The sequence below is a fragment of the Anser cygnoides genome, chromosome 17 (assembly GCF_040182565.1).
Source record: "Anser cygnoides isolate HZ-2024a breed goose chromosome 17, Taihu_goose_T2T_genome, whole genome shotgun sequence".
Lineage (NCBI taxonomy): Eukaryota > Metazoa > Chordata > Aves > Anseriformes > Anatidae > Anser > Anser cygnoides.
In genome coordinates, this window is record NC_089889.1 from 5,726,932 (window position 1) to 5,746,083 (window position 19,152).

Sequence of the window (19,152 nt, forward strand, 5' to 3'; positions counted from 1 at the left end):
TTTAATATTGTTTCACTTTTTCCTATCAGAAGCACAATCTATTATATTACCTTCTCATACATAAAGAATTACAGCCACAGGCACACAGCAATACACATTTTTGGCACTAGGGGACTCAGGTCTTGGAAAATTGACAATACAAGCACATTTTTGGAAATGATCATCATTCCTACCCACGTTTACAAGCTTGTTGAGCAGGTTTTCTTTCTGTGAATAAAATTAATACTGATGCAAGAGATTTCAATGCATTTTCTAGTAATAAATAGTTCCATTATTAGAAAGAAAGAGCTGAGGCAGAGGATTTTGCCAACCTATCTTTCCTTTCCTCAGTTTTACAGATCTCAGCCACACTGATCAATCTGCATACATTTGGCCATTATTCTGGTTATTCAAATATTTCTTTTTCCTTTTCCTCCACACTGCTGTCTTAGATAAGAGTGAATATTTCCTTTGGCTCCAGTGCAAGGCAAACAAAAGAAGAGCCACCAGTTTTGCTAACATAGACAAAGCACAGATGAGACAAGAGCAGGGGCATTCGTAGGTTACAAAGAAAGCCAACCATTCCTGTCAGCATTGGATCACTGCTTAGATCACCAGGAATTTGTGAGAAGGAAACAAATCAGAGGGAAAGCATTGTAAGTGTCCTCTCACTAAGCTTCTCGGACATTTTTTCCTTGAATGCAAGGTTTGTCTTTTCATGAAGAGTTTGTGAAGTCTGGCTATAAACCCGCCAGATCCCTCAAATCGAGAAGAGGCTGTATCTGTGCAGGCCATACAACAATGAAAGTTTGCTCCAAATCTGCTGCATTTTTTCCTGCCACAGTTGCACAGCTCTGCCTTGTTCCACAGAATCCTACAGACATCATTTCCACTAAACTCTCATGTGTTGAAAGAGCACTCTGTGGGAAAATTATTTCCTCCCTATTTAATGTTGCCTTTTCTGTTTAGTCTCCACTTGATGTGACAGAGATGTATGTGCATCCAAAATGAAGCTTCTATTCCTTTCTCCGGTTCCTTCAGTTTATACTTCCTCTGCGGTTAAATCTTAACCCGGGAAATTTTCCATGTGGGGAAGGAGTTAAGACCACAGAAATGGTGATGTCACTCCAGCATAGGGGAAAAAAGGAGTCTGGAGGAGGTCTTCCGTGTATGTTGATACGTAAAAAAATAAGAAAGTACTATTTCTTTGTCTAAATGTGAAGGTTTTATAGTAGCATCATTTGAGTGTGGCAAAAATTCTAAAGGAGGTGCCTGCACGTAGGGATGTTGCAAAATACTGCATGAAAGCAAACTAATATATTCATTTCAGCAAGAATTGTGTATTCTGATCTGACTTGGATTCTCCAGGGATTGCATGTCAGACAAACACAACAAAAATCAAGAGACCAGATGACCCACTTCTTTCTAGCTTGAGGATAAAACCCAACTGCTTTAGTAGCCCTATCCAAACTGGCTGTAAATAATCATTCTCAAGAAAAACAGGGTGGTAACACTAACTTCAAAAAGTACTTCACAAATCTGAAAACTTGTATTAAATAACCAACCATGATTAATGCACTTGGCTGTAGAATTCAATTATATTTTAAAAGGAAATCATGAAGGAGACTTCAGACTTGTTTTCTTTTACCACTGATATGACAGATCAAAAGTGTTAATGCTACAGCAATGGTACTAACTAGAAACTAAGTACAGCCTAAATGCACCGATTTATTTTACAAATGTAGGACATCCAAGGAATAGACTGTCGTTCTGTAAAGGCTATCAATGACACTGAAGAATTATACAGCTCATACCAATGCAAACCAATGCATAAACAGAATCAAGAGACATTTAATATGCTATGTACCAGAACATGAAATGATGTTGACCATAAAATGTGTATAATCTAAACTGCAGAAATTACTCCATTTTAATGATCTGTTCCTTAAAAAGAAAATGTAAACTGTTTAAAAGATTTAGCAAAATGTGTGCATAGATTGTGTAAATCACCATGGGTATCAATTATATCTTGAAAATAGTGTACAGTTCTTATAACATCAAGGCCTGGTTTTAATTACAGATGCAGTGTAACTAACAATTTCTTAATTTTAATGAGTGCTATTCTATTATAGGATTAACTGGTGCTGTAGCTGAAGAAGCCAAAAGAATTTTGAAATAAAAGAATTCCAAAGACATTTGAGAGGCACACAGAGCAGCACATTGTTTTGAAATATGTTGGATTTTGGCCCAAATGCAGTTCTGCTTTCTCATTCAATGAGACATCTCGTGGGATCACGCCTTTTTTTCAAAACTAAAAGGTAAATATTGCAATGAGCTACAAGTGCAAAGTTGTAGTAAATTCCTGTCTCTATGAGTGAAATTGCATAACTAAAATGAGGACATTACATCATTATAATCCTTAATATAGAGATATATCAACAACACTATTTTAAGTCACTGCGTGTAGTTATAAATCATGCTTGACTGACATGCTGTGTCTGTATTGAGTATGTACCATTGTAACAGCGGCAATGTAGCAGACAAATTTCATCAGGTAGGCAAAGTATTAAGTGACATATTGTGTAAAGGTCAAAGAACCACTTGGAATTATCCTGAATGAAAACCAGAACCAAAATAAAACCTATTTATCATAATCATTTCAAAGCATTCTAAAATATTGAAAATGTTATCGTTAAGGAATGATAGAATGTAGTTTACTACAGACCCGGGTAGAGAACCAGTGGTTTGAGAGGTGACAACAATCCATTTTGTGGGCACTCTAGTTTTTGTCCCCTTCTTTGTCGGGCTTACCCAAAGGTTGATCATGGTGAGTGACTTGCTACTTACATTAAGGATTTTTTTTTTTTATTTTGGCACATTTTTAGGCTACTGGTCATGAATGAGATCTAATATGGGACATTAAGACAACTGACTGTATGACCACAATTTATGGGAAGCAGCTGGTTTTGCATGAACATGTGAAGTGTTAGTACAGAGATCAGAAGTCATTAGTCAGCCTTGAAAATGGGCTCTGGAACACAGCAAGTAAGGAGCAGGAGGAACATTAAATATATCCGTTATGTTAAAACTATGCCACTATTGAATTAAGGTAGGAATTCCAAACCAAAGTGTTCTTGTTTACAGAAAAGTGAGCACTTTTTGAGGTTACTGCCGTACCTCTACCCTGTGAGTTCTGTATGCCGAGGACAGAAACAACTGCATTTGGAATCTCATTTTTCTTTAGCAAATTTCTTTCCTGTGACTTTTTCATTAAAAGAGCTATAGCGTATATCAAGAACATTATTTTGCTTATACAAAAGGAAAACTAGATAATAGGTGCTTTTTATGTCAAGAGGTTGTATTGTTTTTCTCCCATTGTTGGGTGGCCATAATATTTAAGTCATAAATGGGCAAATGTCAAAGCAGGCCTCCTACTGTGCCTGACTCCCTGTAATAATTAGGTGCTGTTTTATTGTTCTGTGGCTTAGTTACCGAGTACAGCTGTCAGATGACATAACTGGTAATGGAAGGACCACATTCCTTATAGTTAGACAACTCCCTTCAAAATTCATGGCATACTTACAGCCATCAGATTGGCAGTATCAGATTCCAGAGTATAGCCGTGCACAGCAAATTAACATCTGAATCTATATTACTGCACTGTTAAACATACGCATTTAACATTAAAAAAGTATGTGCAAAATGAAGAGTGACACACAGTGATGATCATTCTAGACATCCCTTGTGGCCTGAACCAACCTAGATAGCGACAAGGAGGATTAAGCATAGATGTAGAGTTGCTGTGCCCTCTGACACCAGCGGGCAATTTGGTCTGGGAAAGCCCTGGCTGAGATGTGGTAAGGGTGGGTTCTCAGCAACAGCCTTCCTGAAGAGGCATTCTTGAAGAGTAAGAGGATACAGCTTCTTGCTGCTCTGGCCAGAAGGTACACACAAGTTTAATGCTGCAGGATTTTTAGCTCTTTGTGCCCTTAGAAAAACACATCAGTGATGTTCTCTCAGGCTTGTTATAAACTGTAGCTGAGCAACCAGTCAGGACTTGTGATTTTCTTGGGGTAAGGGTTGTTATGAAGATTGTTGTGTTACTTTATTCCAGAAAAGCAAATTAGCTCCTCTCTGATCCATATTCTAACAATAATTTCCTGCGGAACGTATATCCACCTTCCAGCACGGACTTAGGAAAATAAGGCAAAAATAGCTCATGGAAACCTAGCAGTATTTAGGAAGAGCACTTAGAAAAATCTGATTCATTAACATCTTAGTTTCTACCCTTTATTAAAGAAAACATTCATTGGTATCTGTGGCACCTTTTTGATAGAGAACTTATTAACTACAGCTTGTTACTGGACACAGAAATTATAAGAAAAAGTTAACTGAGAAGAAAACCAACCAATACACTATCAGTACATATTAGAGTCATATTAGCAGTCACATACTGGCCCGATGAAGATGTTAATTCCCATTAGTGGTTATTTGAATAGGAAAAAGCCAGAGAGAAGAAAGGAAAAAGAAAACAAGATATTTTTCCTGGTTTCTAAACACAGGCTAATCATTCACCTCACTTTTTGCTAGATAAGAAAGTTCTAGTGGTGGCTATTTGTGAGATACTTAATGCAGTGAGACTTTTTTTTAATTATTTTTGCCCAGGAGACAAATGTGTAACCATATGATTTTTCCCCCTGCTATGTTAAAAATGCATTTATATTTTTTCAAGCACACCCCGATTAAAGAGGGCACATCTGTTTTAAGTCCTTCTTTATGAAAATTACTGAGCTTCCTCTGAAAGCTTATCTTTTAATTTCAAAATTCTTTGTAGCAATAACTTAGATAATAACCAACCATATTTCTGTCTTCTTTAGAAAGAGAGAGAGAGAGAGAGAAAGAAAGAACCATTTTGAGCTTTGAACTCCCCCTCCCTCCCCTCTTTGGGTCTCCTTTGAAAAAGCCCCCCTCATTTGCGTTTAAAATGGATGTTTCATACTGGTTGATTAGTGTTAGTATGGGATACCAGCCGCTCTGAGCCCAAGGCTCAGCTTGAGATCTGCGGATTATTCATCAACTTCCCCGGCAGGGGGGACCGTTTCTCACTTTCACTGCACAGCAGCAAAGTGTTCAGCTTTGCTTTTTAAGATTTTTTTTCCCTTTTCACAAAGTTTTTTTTTTCTTTTTCTTTTTTTCCCCCATGAAGGGGTTACTTGAGTGTACATAACACCAGATCACTTTTAATACCAAACCTCCCCCTCTCTGACCAGCTTTCTTGGTCTGAATAGCACATAATGGATCGGGATGTATTTACCATATGCCTGTCTCGTTACAACCATTGTTTGAGGCAAAGATCATTTAAATACGTAAACTGAGACTTAGAGAGCACTTGATTTTGTCATTATATTAGGACTATATTATAGCATCTCACTTTTTTTTTTTTCCTTCTATTGCACTTATGTTTTGTTTGTCATATATTAAGTTAGAAAAGGCGTAGAGGACATATTTTAGGATGTGTCTGTATTAACAATATTTCAACAGCATTTATTATCAGTGCTGCCAGCATTTTGAGTACCAAGTCTAATCTAGCTCGGAACAGGTTTTTACAAAATTGTTATTTGCTATTAGCTACCTGTGTGTGTTTATAATATCTTATTGTTGTTATTAATCATACCTACGGCAATAATGCTTCAGAACCAATGAAAAGGGAGTTTTCCCTCTGCAGAACAAAAGTAAATAGCAGACAATTTCGTGTGCCTAAAATCTAGTCCACTTTTGTGTCATCTGAGCTCACAAAAGCTGAGAAGATGAGACCCCTAGAAACCTGGGGTCTCTCAGCTCTGTAAGCTATTATGGACACAGGAATACAATTGCAATGTGAAGTTTTTCCAGACATTTACTTGTGCACATATGTATTTTCCTTTGCTCCTTTGTCTCTAGCTGCCTAAAGGCACTGATCCTTCCTTGAACATAGCGTCTGGACACAAAGTTATAATGGCTACAAAAAGGCCCAATTACTTTCTTTTTGCTTTAGCCATCTAAAAAAGGCACGAACCTTGATAAGAGTTTAGAAGAATCTATTGCTGATAAAAAGAAACCAGCACCTGCAGAATATTACCATCTTATCAGCACTTACGATGGGAAAGAACATCTTCTGGATATGGTGTACAGTAAATAGACTGGTGGAGCCCAGATAACTAGTTCAGATCAAACTCCTAACTTTTAGATAGCAGAGACTGTGTGAGATGAATCACACGGTAAGTGTGACACGGGATGATTTGGTGCAGTGCTCACAATCATGAATTCATCTTAAAACTAATAGCTACCATAAGCTGAATTTTTCTTTTGTTTCCTGCTCTCATCCCTGAAACATCAGGAAAATGATGTATCTTCTTTGGTACTTCTAGTGAATTATGTTTCTCCTTGGCGACATCTTTAGCCTGCTTGCAAAGTAAGAGTAAAACAGGCATAGCAATATGCAGACTTTGAAAACAAGAACTTCTTTGCGCCCACCTGGGCACCCACAGTTGCCCTTTCGTAGTGAATATAAACTAATGATGCATTTGTTCCCTTGGTTACCTTCTTTTTGGTTTTGAACCTGTACCTCCTGGCTGAGCTCTCTCACCATAAAACCACTGCATGTAAAAGTCAGATGTGTTATTTTAAAATACGAATGGGTACAGCCACTGCACATTGTGCTAAGTGCAGTGCTATTGATACAGCATCCTCCTCCAGAAATTGGCACGTCAGTACTCTGGTTAGGTCCTGGATTCCACAAGGTCTGAAGCAGCTGTACCCAGCTGCTCAACCATGTGCGTCCAGGAGACAGAACTGGAAACCAAGTGGTCAAAGAATGATTTTAGCCATATCTGGAGTTAGACATATTCTAAAGAAATTATGCAGATTGAAGTCCAGTATTTAAGTGCCTAAATCTCTCTAAAACTTGTTTTAGGCATATGAATGTTTCTTTTGACAGTGTTAATGCTTCCTTACCCGTCTCAATTTTATGTCCACTGCAGCCATGACCACAGCAATATCTGAGTTTCTTTCAGAACTGCCTCATGTGAATTCTCTTTCTTCTTTTTCCCAAGCAGAATTCATGCAATAACCACAAAAATGTAAATACATACATACATATCTGCATACATATACATGTATTTATATGGACCAGCAAAACTTGTAACCAAGGCATTTGACTCCAGCAGTCAAGAGATGAGTGTTTTTATCACAGACATCAAAAGAAGTATATCAATAAGCTGGTGGTGGCAATGAGGCTGATAAGTCAAAGGATGTTGCAAGAGATGGATAGACATATTTTACATACTGTGCTGCATTACAAATGATGCAATCCACATACAATACACTAGAGAGAAATCAGAGAATACAGTTAAAAAAATGTAGCTAGATTTCTTAGCGGGATATTCTAAATTGGCACAGCTCTTGTGCCAATTTCCAAGCCATCAAATTGAATTGATTTGGGCAAATAAATTGCAACAAAAGAGCCATCAAAAGAAAACCTAAGTAACCCTCAGTCATTTTCTTCATTTTTGTCTAAAGGCATAGTGATAATTTAGATGTATTACTTACAAAATATTGATAGTAGTAAAACCATTTGATCTAGACTCATTTAACATGTATCTGCCCAACTCAATTCAAGTCAGTGAAGCCATCTTCTGCTTAAAGGGATAAATATAGTAAAATATCAAATAAATGCGGTAGTACATCTATATTTGATAGATGGCTCTGAGTCTTACCACTTTCTGTATGGTAATGCTGTTTTGTCACTATTAAGATTTATGTTGCTTTCCATTCAGATTCCTGAACTTAATTATGTAACAAGAATAGTGAACAGAGAAGTTGTCCTGATTTGTCTTAGAAGTAGAATGAGAGTATCTGTGAGAGAAAATACAGGCAGGAACTGACAGTGGTTTTCATTTAGGAATGTAAATTTAAGGTCTTTAAAAATCTGGTGCTTGTTTCTCTCTCTATATATTTTTAATTTATCCAGAGACCATGCATTATTTTTCTCCCACTTCAAGCACAGATAGAGTGAATACAGCTTCTCCTTACAGAATCAGTAATCCAATAGCAGATCTTAACAACACTCAGTGTGACCTTCATCTGCTCCCCAAAGGCCCCATGTATCCATACAGGGTTCATAATATAAATTGCAACTGATTCAAGACACCCAAAACTGGACGTTTTTTCCTTGAGCTGTATCACCACTTCAGACTATAGGAATCATAATAATAATTGTAGCCTTGAAATTCATATTATCTGTATTTCTAGAACCAAAATAATAACGGGTTGCACTTACTTCAGCATTTTTATCAAACAGTAAGATTATCATCTTTTTATTTTACTGTATAAATAAAACCTGCTTGATGTTTCATAAAAATAGTTTTTCAAAATACCTATGAATTATCTTCTTTAGCAGGGATGTTCACTGCTGAACTTGGCCAACAACTTATCCCGTGTTGCAACTACGTGAATGTCACGTTGTGTGTGAAGGACACCGCACACATAAAACACCCACTGTGATGATGCTTACCCCATGTACATTTTTGGACCAATGGGCAACTGATAGTGCCAAACTATCCAGTGTTGGCTCATGAAAACCACACCAGACTGCCTCGGGTAAGTCTTCTCCTCTTAACTTGGTTAACTATGGTTTAACAACACAAATAGGTACATCTTTCATCTCCTCTGTTAGGGCAGCTTTACAACCTCTTTTCATTGTGAGCGCAATGCAATGGGTGGATTCGTGGATCAGAATTCAATCCAGAATGGATCTGAAATATAATGGAGTTATTACACCTTGAAATTAATGTTACTGAGATCAGGATCTTTACTGCTGTATTCATCACCCTGCTTTTTTCACTGAAGTCTAAGATGAAATCTGTTCATCAGGAGCATTTGTAACATGGTTCATCAGGCTATGGGTCAACATTTTAAAAGTTAACCAAATAAAATTTTATAAAGTCATTGTCTGCAAATATTCACAGGGAAGGGAAATGGTCCTAGATGTTTGGCATGTACGTAGATATAAACCTTGTTTAACACAAAACATATGAGTGATTTAAATTCAATTGCAAAATTAGTTATTGGGTTTTTTAGATTTTAAAGCACCATTTGGTCTTTAAAGAACCTTCAAAATAAAGAAAATAACTCAGGTATTTATTGTTTTGCTTCAATTTACATTGGTGCTATAAATAGCTGACAAGAAATGATGACAAATAAGCTATTGTAACCCTTTGGGAGTTTATTAGGTCATTTGTGAGAGCGTTGAATAGAGTCATTTGTTGCCCTCAGGTGTTTGAGAGTCTCTTTACCCTTGGGAAAGGAATTTAACAAAGGAGTGTATTTCAAAGAAGGCACTCTGTGTTTTCCACCCTTTTCCTGAAGTGTTTTCAAACACACTCCAAGCTAAAAATTCTCAGAAGTGAGAAAAGGAGGTATATATCAGACGACCCCTGAAGCAGCTGACAATCCCAGGGAGCAGAAGATAGGGTCAGATTCTAGATGCTTGAATCCCAAATACATTTTCACCATAGGAGGCCCTGATTTATTTTTGCCCCACCCACTGGGTGCAAACTTTGAAATGCACAATACAAAAGCATTGGACTAATGCCCTACTTGCATTTTTTTATTTAGTTGAAATGTGACATGTCTTGTTTTTTCTCTGCTTCCAAAAAACACTTCCAAAAAACATTTCATTTGCCTTAATCCACATATCTTCTTAATTAAATAAAGGATTAGCATCTGTTTGGTCTATAATAAAACAGGTTGTCAGGCAATATCAATATAGCAGTCATGAGGAATCTGCTAAATATAAATTTAAAGAAAAAATTAACTACAGTTCTAATTATCTAGGTAACATCTAGGGAGTTACCTGGCCCAAAAGCAATGTTCTAGACAGCATCTCTGCAGTGGAGAGGAATAAGAAAGAAGCCAAAGAGAAAGGAAAACTGGAAGTGAATCTGTATGGTTTTTTTTTTCCTTTTTTTTTTTCACTTCCCTGAACAGTAGCAATGAATTTCTGCTCTAGATTCCTATGTGAAATGCACAGAGTAAGCAGTTTTAGCATCACCCAACTTCCATTTAGTTAAGGAGGTGCTATTAAATGAATTCACTAACTCATTATTTCTCTTTAATTAAGATACTTAGGGATGAAAATCTGTGGAAATTAAATGGCTAGTAGTAGCAATGATGAAATAACAGCAGGTCTTACTGAGTAGAACAAATCTACAATGTGGAAGTCCTGAATTTAATAATAAGAGTTGATGCGAGCCAAGCAATGAACAAGTTTTTGTTTTTCGTTTTCTGTGCTGACAATTGCTGAGGGGTCCAAGGCAAGACTGATCCTCTTTGTTTCAGGAAGCAGTAGCCTTTCTCTACAAATTTTGCCTAAAATAACCTTTGTTTGTATAGTCTATCAGAGAAGTGAGACAGAAAGAAATATGGAAATCACAGTAAATAAGAAAAAAATGCAAATAAAATTTTGATTAGGGAGATGTCACAAGAACAGTAGTTAAGACTAGTGTCACTTAGGCAAAGATGCCTAAAACTAGACTAAAATTTTTGACTGAAATAGGGGTAAGTGAACTAATGAGATTCTTTGATTGGGTCAGGGATATACAGGGAAAAAAGGAACTAACAAAGATGAGTGTTAGCAGTTAAATATAAATATTCAATATAATAGTTTGGAAAAAAATAAAAAAATAAATAAAAATGGAATTTAGGATTGTTTTCACCATAATAATCTGTATTAAGTAAGGGCAAATCTTGACTTCATCTTTTCATCTCTTCTTGAAGTATTGCACTAATTTCTGGCTATCTCATCAGAAAGATATGGGTACGTTGGATGGATTTTATTAAACTGCACTGAAAATGACTGTGAGTTTAGAAGCATGGAAATTTTATTCTTAGGTTATATATGCAAGCAAGAGAAAACTGGGATGTCCTCTTGTGATACAGTGATCTATCAACATGACTTAAAGAATAAATCTCAATACTTAGTTTTGTAGTTCATTTCAAATTAATCTTCTAGCATTACTGCTCTATACTTCACTCTCTGTTTGCCACTAACAGTATAGAGAAGTAACAAATGGCTCCATGATTTTTACATTTTAATATAAAGACTGATTTGTATTTCTTCCTTTGTACAACCAGCTGTCCTTTTTGTTACCATATAGATGGGTTTAGTGGGAGCCATTTTAAAAACTCTTAACAGTTTAGGATAATTTTGTGGCCTTCTAAAAAAAATCAGTTAAGAATGTACTTAAAACTTCTAAGGGTTGGAAGCTGACACTTTTTATTTTACTGGGAGGCTGGAAGATTTCACTGTGTTTTTACGGTGTCTACCAGTCTCCTTTCCATAGCGTAGTGTCAGGCAGGAGTTAAATGTTTGTTTCAGAATGAGAAAACAGAACAAAGCAGTGCGAAACAGAACCTGTTTTCAAAACATCTTTCAGTGTTCTGGATGTTTCCCTTGACAGAAGTCTGAATGTAGTGGGCATTTCAGGCCTACATTTTGGGGAGCTGACTGTTGTCTGTCTGTGTGTACCTAACACATAAGAAATAGCGTAACGCTGTCTGTGTTTCACTGTGTGCTGGCAGGCAGGGATTTGTGCGTTCCCAACACCCTTCACAGCGGGTTACAGAGGTTCCCAGACCACTTTCGGGGATGGTCCTGCAGATTTGGTCGCTGTGTAATTCTTCTGAAAAGATCTACTTCAAGCAGTTTACAGCTCCAGTGGAAATTACAGAAGGATTTCAAACTTTGCCACCTGAGGTTAGCACCTTGGGACTCAACATCATACAGATGCCTGGCTATCGGCCAGAGTTCTCTTGCACAACAAATAGGACTTGGGTGGAGTCCCGAATAGCCAGCACATTGAGCCAGCCTAACCTCTGCATGCTGGACTTGAATCCCTCCATCCCTTTCTGCACATTTCTAAAGATGGGTGCAGGCTTGATTTAGTAAGGAAAGCTCAGCAGAATACCAGTAATTCCCCCATCATGTTGCCTGAAGTGCATGCAGTAGCACATGCTATGGAGAAGCCTCCGGTCCTGTTTGCACCATGAATTGTTTCCTGGTCTCATTCAGGGCTGCAAGAGTGCATTGTCATCCACTTAAGACTCCACCTCGATCCTTCCCTCTAGCTGAATGCCCTCCAGCTCTTGTCTTCAAAGACTGGTGTCCATCTTTTTTGATCATACAAGGCCTGTGGATTTTTCATGGGAAGAGCTGCTGCTTATGGCTCCTTTTCTCTCTTGCTTTCTCATTTCTTGACTGGACTCACTGTGCATGTGATGCAGTTCACAGGTAATTTGTGCAAATAAATCACTGCATGCTTGAAAGATGCCCAAGGTGAAAAATGGCTGAGGTTAGGCTGTCCCTGTGGGAATAATTCATGCAGCCCACATACCTTTTGCTTAGGCTGAATTTGAAGGCATGGAGAAATCAGATTGTCAGTAGGTGAATGGCCTGACAGTGATGGCTGCTTATGCCTGCCTGCTGCTCCTTCATGTTTCTATCTTTCTTACTGGCCTTTCAGTATCTTTCCCATATTGTTGTGGATGTAGTCCACAGAGCGAGTGCTTCTAACTTGGAGAATCTTGTTTTCTCCTAACTGCCTCTGGTGCAAAGAATCTGATAAGTTTTGTCAAGGCAGTTTTGTGCTGGGAAAGTACAAAAGAGGAACTTGGAGTGCCTGGGGAAATTTATAATCAAAGAGTTCAGTGCACATGAAATTAGGCACCTTCAAGAATAGGCAGCATCTAAGCAAGAAATTCCAGTATCTCAGTTTTGTATTTAAATTCTTCATTGTATACTGCAAGCACACACAAAAAGTCCATCTGCTCTCCCTCATCACAACAGAAAGTTTGTCACACAAGCCATTCACGTAATTAAAATCCATGTGTTTATTTGCGGAGTGCTTAGAATATCTGCAGAAGCCTGCCAGTGTCCTAGGCATAGCCCTGCCTCCTATTGCTTGCCAGAATGACCCAGCGGTTTAGGTAGGGAAATTTACAATCTGTTGCTTATACTATCTACAGCAAAATGAATTCAGTTGTGAGTTGTTTCCCATCAGAGTCAAGATAAGCGCTCTTGCCAGTTCTCCTGTTATTGACACCCGTGTCAGTAATTTAAGCACACAAATGGAAGACTGAACTAGTAAGAAAATGAAACTAGGGATACGGTAAGTGGAAAGGAACTAATTAGATCCTGAACTGAAATGCTTCTTTGATATCTGCAGTTACATCCATGCTTTGGAATCATCTAAGAAAAAATATTCCAATTCTTCCTCATTCTTCTGATCACTGTTATGTTCTCAACACAACCACCATCAAGGAAATCAGATGGCATTCCTGCAGAGGGATCAGCACGCCAGTGCAGCCTCTGTTGACGTGTTTTCTTACTTGGTGTTCCCAGCTCCTTAACAGCCCTGGCTCAGGAGGTTGTTTCACTCACGTGCCCTGAGAGGGAAGTTCTAGCCTGCAACATTTCATAATGAAACAACACACTCATTTTTCTTTCTCATGCAATCTCTGCATCACTTTATTATGTGGTGCTCATTTTTAATTTATTTTATATGTAGGAGAAATATCTTTCCATAGTGACAAATGTGCTTCTTTTAAATATGTAGCAGTAGAGATTGAGCCCTATTAATTGTAGCTTACTGTATTATGTATCAGATCATCGTGATTGATTAATTCTAAATGAAACATACTAAAATAAAATTTAAGGAAAAGGTTTCAAATTGAGATTAAGTCTTCATTATTTTGCTGTTCAATAATATAAAATGAAAGCCTTAAATATGGAGCCATAGATTTAATTTCCAAGGCACTTACTAGTCTGCATCTGAAGTGCTGAGACACCACTGAAATATTCATGTTGTCTTACAAAGGGTGCAATACAAGATGACAACGGTGACAACAAATTTTGACAATCAAATATAGGAGGAAGAGATATGAAACCTTTATTAATGTCTTTTACGTAACATAGCAAAGTTTCTAAAAACTATGATACCTTGAAGAAAGTCTGCAACTACTGGCCAGGATCACAAAGCATCCGTCGATCTGGAATCCCACAGAACTGAGAGGAGGTCAGCAGTAGCAGAAATGTCCATCCATGTTTCAATATCATTGCAGCACTGAATTCACAAGCACCTATTGCCTTTATAAGTAGCCTGTGACTGATTCACTAAAAACGTGCATGTGTCTTTGCTTATGTAGACTGCAGATAATAACACTTTTGCCTGTGGTTCCCATTATGCAAATGCTATATGAAGTATACCTTTCTTACATAGACAGAATGCACCCAAGAAAGCAAACTTTTCAAAAGCAGTAGACAGTCTCAAGAATTATATTTTCTTTGCATCACTTAAAATAATGAAGCAACAGAATATGAGTAAACTCTGCCTTTTGTAGAAAGAAGCCCATGTTTAAATGCAACCTCCTTTGAAAAAGGTCAAGGAGCACCAAATGTTCGTATTTCTGTTTTCATGTAAATGCAATAAAGACAGTTGCCTCCATGTAATAAAATGTTCAGGTTAAATTGCTGTGGAAACAGAGTACAGGGTGTGTGGTTTGGTTGGAGCAGCTGCCCAGGTGTAGAAGACAGGTAGAAACCTGTTTGATACTTCGTTGTGTTCTTCCATTATTTTCAGCCCTGCAGACCAGACCCTGTATTTGTTTGGAGCAAGGAGCAAAGTGCTTTTACTAGTGCCTTACTACTGTACTGAGGAATTTACTTTGCACTTTTGTAACCAAGGATATCACTTGTGGATTTGTGTTCTTGTTTCTTGTGACAATGTATCTGCCAGATAACCAGGAACTTGACCAATCTTTCAGAAAAATTCTTGGAATAGTGTACCGAAATTGTTACGTGACTTGCTTGGATTGTCCTATAGATTGTGACTGTGGATCTGATAATTTCAGTAACAATGTCGTGCACAAAGGAGTAGCAACACTGGCCTCTGCATCAGTGACACCAATATACAAATTCAGTGCTGTCATCCTGCGAAAGTGCCGTGCTGCAAGTCCATTCATTCTCATGCACAGCACCGACAAAAATTTCAATGAAAACATTTCAAAAATGATTTTGCAACTTAAGAAAACATACTTCAGCAATTACCATTTCCTTTACCATGAAACCAAATTCACTGTACATTACAGCTTTAAAGCTGAGATCTAAGGTTCAGATCAACTCTTTAATCCTGACTGTGGCTTCGGGTACTTCCTGATATTTATGAGAAATGCTCCAGGCCTGCAGCTGGGCTTTGAACAAAAAAATAATGAACATCGTTGACTGTGAACAAAGTTCTACACTATTTTAAAGAAAGTTAAGCTGTGACATTTTTTAATCCAACACTAAATCACATAACCCAAATTCTCTGCATAATTCAGGAATGTTCACAGCAATAAAAAGACAATTAGATCAAACTTGCTTGCTAAATGAGCTGAAATCAATCTATCCAAAGTTGAGAACTCTTTCTAGTCTCTCTCCTGATATGTCCCATTACTTTTCAGTACTTTTACTCTATAATACCTGAATAAAAAGACTCTTTCCATTCTAATGTACTCTATACATGAATACTCCATCTCCTCTTATTACTAAAAAATGTAGACAAAGAAGGACAAAAATTCACGTTTATTTATACGGTAAGTTTTACTAATCATATAATAGGTCCTGTTTCTGTCCATTTTATGTGACTCTATTCAAAACTTAGTCAAATCACTTCTTGCTTACTTTGGTAAGGAATTGGATACACATTAAATGTCAGCTAGGACTGATGTGAATTTGTAATGGGCAGAAATTAACAGACAAGAGAGTTAAGTTGATACCGCATGGGACATTTTTGGCAAGGATATGATAGTTCATAAATAAGAGGCCATTTTCTTTTCAGGAAAAGAGGGCTTGGGGCACTGTCTGACAAAACAGGGCTTGGAATGAGCAGTGGTGATAACTGTGGTGATTAGATACCCTGGTAAACAGGGAGCACATGAAACAGAAAAACAGTTTGCCTCTGTTGAAGCAAAACATTGTTGTCATGGGGAGCAGGAGAGAGCCCTACACAGATTCCGAAAACAGTGAGTGATACTACAGGAGAAGGGTTACAGAGAATAAAGGCTCAGGCAAAAGGAAAAACAGAAATTAGGGATTAAAAAATAGACTAGAGAATAGCAGAGGAAATACGAAGTTGAAAAATCTATTTTCCCCCTTCCCGAGATAAAATGCTTGCATTATATTTGTTATGCAGTGAGTTGGGTATTATCTCCTTAGGAGCAGATTTTTTCCATAACATGCCTTTTGCTTTCTGTTTTGGTATGTAAATAATAGTTTCCCAGGCCCCCACACTCCACCCAAGTTAGCACAAAACCCAGGCTCCACTGTGTAGGCAGATCAGCTCCTCTATCCCAAGCATAATTATAGTAAATTAAATGTGACATTAAGAACTTGCATAGAGAAGAAGCAAGATTGTTAACTCATGAGATATTATTTCAGATAGTAACATCAGTCTTTAAAACCTTGCCTAACTTTATTAAAAAACATAATTAAGAAGAATGTAAAAACATTGTGGTTGAGATTCATGAGTATTTGATAACTACCACAGGAATTTGAATGTTAAAGTTTATTTTGAGCAACTCCCATTTGAAAATTTTTACAAAATATTTAAAAAGATTCAGGACCAATATCTTGGGCTTTTGAAAACCTAGCAACACGTGAGTTGCTGCGTTCTGGTGTGAGCTGTTCCTTATTTTTTCTTCCTTCAAGCACAGCTGACAATACTTTTTATTCTGATATCTTGAGGTATTGTCATTTCTGGGGCTAGAACCAAAAGAGCTATTGATACCTGAACTTGGTGTTACAAAAGTACATGAAACTTACACTGCTAGGAGGTTACAGTACAGTAAAACATTATGCTGAAGGTACTGAAGTGAGCATTTTCTTCACTGTGTGCATTCGACTCATTTATTTATTTACCATCCAGGATCCCAAAGTGCTTCTAACTACACAAGTTAACAGCTGTCTGCTAGTGCAGTTCCTGGCTCCTACCTCCTCAGGCATCTTTTTCCTGTTTATACTTGTACATCAAATGGACCTTTGGAAAAATCCCCGATTTTCTTTTGTTCTGTTTTCTTTGTTCTGTTTCCATGCGGTCTTTTCCCCTTTGGAGATGACATGTATGGGAAATGGCTTATTGTAGCAACAGGAGACAGAAGGCAAAAACAATTGCATCACGGGTAAAGCAAACATCAAAGCAAAGTGCAAGCTAAGTAGCTGTGAAAAGATTATTTTCTATGTGATATTTCAACGTGTTGAAGTCCAGCATTAGTAGATTTTTTGGCAACACAGAAAAAGTAAAATGCAAACAACTACCATTTTCAAAATCTCGTTTTTTTTTTTTTTTTTCCTTCCGTGTTTCTACTAAAAAACAGCCAGGACTATGGACATGCTGCACCTGTTGCAACTGGTGCATTGCCATTTCCACCTTTCCTGTAATTGTGAAAATACATTAAGCCTACCTGTAGAGACAGTTTTAACTATATTTGAATTGGATTAAAAAAAAAGAAAAAAAAAAAAAGAAAAAGTCTCAAAGACTGTGAAAAGAAAATTGGAACCTATCTTTCATTAACTACTAATTAACTGTCTGACTACCCACGTATAAAAATAAGGGTGCTTACTGTGGATGTTTATTTTCATTTTTATTTTCATTTTATAAGGAATTGCTGTAGGTAGCGAACCTGATTAAGTACTTTTAGCAATTCCCATCTAAAGATAATTAAGTTCTGCCATGAAATGGAAGGAACCAGGCATAAAAAAAATAAACATTAAGTATGGCAGATATTTTAAATGAATAAACAAATATAACTATTTCCTACACACACATTCTACTTTCTCACAATTTACATAATGTAAACGACTTTGACAACATCTTTATATTCTGTTTATCCTTAAATACTGTTGAGCTAAGAAAATCTGCATATTGTGTTTTCACAGCTTCAACCCCCTGACCCACTGGAGAGTTCTGCAGGCTACTGAGCAGTAAAAGTTCCCTCTGTGGGTAAAGAGCCCATGGCAAGCAGTAATCAGCGCTCTCAGAAGCAGTGAACATGCCTCATCTGAGTGTGTGTGTTGAGTTTGTTAAATATTTATCCAGATCCATATTTGAGTAATAAAAATTACATGCTGAAAGTACTTCAACTATCTTTAAGCAGCAATATCCACACTTCCGGAGTTTGAAAGCTTATTTTCAAATTGCAAAAGATAATCTGTTTTCCTAAGTGTGTTACTATGCTGACATCAAGTAGAAGCAATACAGAACTGGTTTTGGAGACAAACTGACAATCCAAATCAAACATAAGGAAATATTTTTATTTTTTATGTTAATACAGCCACTCCTTTTCCACCTGGAATAACAGAGAACAAAGAAAAACAACCTAGTCCTCTATTCCCTGCAGGTAGCTGAAAAATTGTGAATGACCTCATGAGATCAGACCGGTCTTTTATGAAGTTAAGGTTTTAATTAGATAATATTATCTCTTGTCCCTTGAAGTCAGTGTCTCTGGATGCATCACAGTCACCTAAACCTTAAGTTAAAGGCAACTTAAAAACAACAGAAATACGCCCTTGAGCCCTGGCACTGTGTAGGCACCCTGGCTACAGAAGTGTGGGGGCCCTTCCCATTTAGGGCCACTTAATTCCAAGTCATAAAATTTCCTAGTTCTGTTGCAAAGTATCTGAAATTGAGGTTGTGATTCTCTGGAAACAATCATCGCAATTGAACCGGTCTTGGTACTTAGAAAAAGGCACTTTTTTTCTTTTTTTTTTCTATTTGATTGCTAGTCTGCTGAAGAACACAGCTCAATATGAGGATGATTGCTCATGTGTTTTGAATTGTTGATGCTTAATTGGGTTGTGCCCAGTCACTCCTTCCAACAGCTTCCATGAAGTGCACATTTAAGCCTATTTGTGTCTATTTTTGTCTATATTCGGCACATCTCTGGAGCAGAGCAAGAAGTTTTACCCGTATCTGTGTAGACAAACACAACCCTCTGAAACAACTTCAGAGTTTTATTTCTTGTTTTATTGCTCCACCTTCTGGCTAACTTACATCCACGTTTCAAGCAAGAATCGCGATGAGGGAATAATTTTTAGGGGAA

At 37.3% G+C, this 19,152-nt stretch overlaps 1 long non-coding RNA gene across 4 annotated transcripts in view; it reads left to right on the plus strand.

The window, feature by feature from the left end:
* The window catches only part of LOC125180525 (uncharacterized), a 107,226-nt gene extending 88,136 nt beyond the window's left edge, over positions 1-19,090 (plus strand). For all 4 annotated transcript variants that reach the window (XR_010825594.1, XR_007159129.2, XR_007159128.2 and 1 more), the window contains 3 exons: positions 2,112-2,297; positions 8,414-8,616; positions 17,990-19,090. This is a non-coding gene — a long non-coding RNA (uncharacterized lncRNA). The remainder of the gene's footprint in view (positions 1-2,111; positions 2,298-8,413; positions 8,617-17,989) is intronic.
* The last annotated feature ends 62 nt before the right edge of the window (positions 19,091-19,152 follow it).